We start from the raw sequence: 2500 nt of genomic DNA, 5'->3' as shown, positions 1-2500 counted from the left end.
GACAGTTGTGCCCTTGGCTGCCATTGAATGGAATGCTGCAATTTGAGGCCTTTCCAGTAAACCGCCCTCATCCCCAGTTTGAGCTGTGTCTGGCCGGGCTCCGTGGGCGAAAGCGGAGAGGGGAGCTTGTGTAGTGACACAGTAGAATAGGTTCATGCGCTTTAATCCAAATTTGTTCACATCGCAGACGTCAGAAAGTACAAACGATATTATTTAACATTTGGATGTACAAAAAGGCCACCTTCACCTCAGTTGAGAGAAGTACCTCGTTTTTCCTTTGTCCCTCCTATGAGTGGTGGGCCCATGGAAAGTGGGACCCACGCCCCCCTGTTCGGGCTGCGTCTGGCCGGGCTCTGTGGGTGAAATCCTTGCAAACAGGTGCCGGCCGGCTGGCGCCCGATTTTTCTTAGTTTGTGAGTTCAGCTTTTCTTGTGTTTGGCAGCAATAAATTGCAATGTGTTTCTCCAACAACCTATTTGGGTCTTTGTGGAAAAGACCTATTGGTGCATTTTGATGCCATTCCAGTAAAAGGCCCACATTTCTTTTAGCTGGTAGCGTAGCGGCAAAGACTTGCGACGTGCCATCATGGCCGCAGGCTGCAGAGCCTTGCTCCGGAACGAAATCTTAATGACAATCTTTAGTTAGATCCCTGAATTGCAAGTAAGTCACAGATAGATGAGTTGGATTTTCTCTATTGCAACTTGGGAAGTAAAATGTGAACGTATTGAAGAAGAAACGCTCTTTTAAAACCTGATTGCCCCAGGGAATGGGCTTTTTGACATTTCTGTGTTAACCCTTTGATGCATGAATTATGAAATCTTCAACCATGGTTTTTTTTTTTAACAATTTTTTGATTCATCTTTAGGTGTGAATGAAACAAATTTCAACAAATATTTTTTGTAAAAATGTATAATTTACAAATAATTTATTACATGTCCACCTCAGTGAACAGTGTGCAATCTGAACATGAAATATGTTGGCTTGGCTTACCAAAGTCCAAATGGAGGTGCTCAAATGCAATAAAGTCTTCAACAGCTGTGCTTAATAGCAAAAATAAATAAATAACAATTTTGAGTACCTGTCCACTTGAGTGACTATTATGCATGAAAGGGTTAAGGAAAAGTGCAATATGCTGTTGTAACTGTTTGAGGTCTGTAAGGTGTTGTTCCTCAGAAGGGCGAGTGCGTAACAGCACCCTCTGCTGGCTCAAAAGACAAGGACAAAAGCTTACAGCACCTGGTATTCCCAGGCGGTCTCCCATCCAAGTACTAACCAGGCCCGACCCTGCTTAGCTTCCGAGATCAGACGAGATCGGGCGTGTTCAGGGTGGTATGGCCGTAAGCGAAGGCTTTCCTTCCGTCCTCCCTTTTATGGGTGCAGAGACAGTTGTGCCCTTGGCTGCCATTGAATGGAATGCTGCAATTTGAGGCCTTTCCAGTAAACCGCCCTCATCCCCAGTTTGAGCTGTGTCTGGCCGGGCTCCGTGGGCGAAAGCGGAGAGGGGAGCTTGTGTAGTGACACAGTAGAATAGGTTCATGCGCTTTAATCCAAATTTGTTCACATCGCAGACGTCAGAAAGTACAAACGATATTATTTAACATTTGGATGTACAAAAAGGCCACCTTCACCTCAGTTGAGAGAAGTACCTCGTTTTTCCTTTGTCCCTCCTATGAGTGGTGGGCCCATGGAAAGTGGGACCCACACCCCCCTGTTCGGGCTGCGTCTGGCCGGGCTCTGTGGGTGAAATCCTTGCAAACAGGTGCCGGCCGGCTGGCGCCCGATTTTTCTTAGTTTGTGAGTTCAGCTTTTCTTGTGTTTGGCAGCAATAAATTGCAATGTGTTTCTCCAACAACCTATTTGGGTCTTTGTGGAAAAGACCTATTGGTGCATTTTGATGCCATTCCAGTAAAAGGCCCACATTTCTTTTAGCTGGTAGCGTAGCGGCAAAGACTTGCGACGTGCCATCATGGCCGCAGGCTGCAGAGCCTTGCTCCGGAACGAAATCTTAATGACAATCTTTAGTTAGATCCCTGAATTGCAAGTAAGTCACAGATAGATGAGTTGGATTTTCTCTATTGCAACTTGGGAAGTAAAATGTGAACGTATTGAAGAAGAAACGCTCTTTTAAAACCTGATTGCCCCAGGGAATGGGCTTTTTGACATTTCTGTGTTAACCCTTTGATGCATGAATTATGAAATCTTCAACCATGATTTTTTTAACAATTTTTTGATTCATCTTTAGGTGTGAATGAAACAAATTTCAACAAATATTTTTTGTAAAAATGTATAATTTACAAATAATTTATTACATGTCCACCTCAGTGAACAGCGTGCAATCTGAACATGAAATATGTTGGCTTGGCTTACCAAAGTCCAAATGGAGGTGCTCAAATGCAATAAAGTCTTCAACAGCTGTGCTTAATAGCAAAAATAAATAAATAACAATTTTGAGTACCTGTCCACTTGAGTGACTATTATGCATGAAAGGGTTAAGGAAAAG

The 2500-nt window shown here is 43.6% G+C and overlaps 1 non-coding gene across 1 annotated transcript; it reads right to left on the bottom strand.

Moving 5' to 3' along the window:
• Positions 1 to 1224: 1224 nt before the first annotated feature.
• On the bottom strand, positions 1225 to 1343 carry LOC139066444 (5S ribosomal RNA). Its single transcript, XR_011519344.1, has one exon. It is a non-coding gene; the product is annotated as a 5S ribosomal RNA (ribosomal RNA).
• Positions 1344 to 2500: the final 1157 nt, after the last annotated feature.

The sequence above is a fragment of the Nothobranchius furzeri genome, chromosome 2 (assembly GCF_043380555.1).
Source record: "Nothobranchius furzeri strain GRZ-AD chromosome 2, NfurGRZ-RIMD1, whole genome shotgun sequence".
Classification (NCBI taxonomy): domain Eukaryota; kingdom Metazoa; phylum Chordata; class Actinopteri; order Cyprinodontiformes; family Nothobranchiidae; genus Nothobranchius; species Nothobranchius furzeri.
Note: the sequence above shows the minus strand (reverse complement) of the source record. Positions and strands in the feature narration are given on the sequence as shown.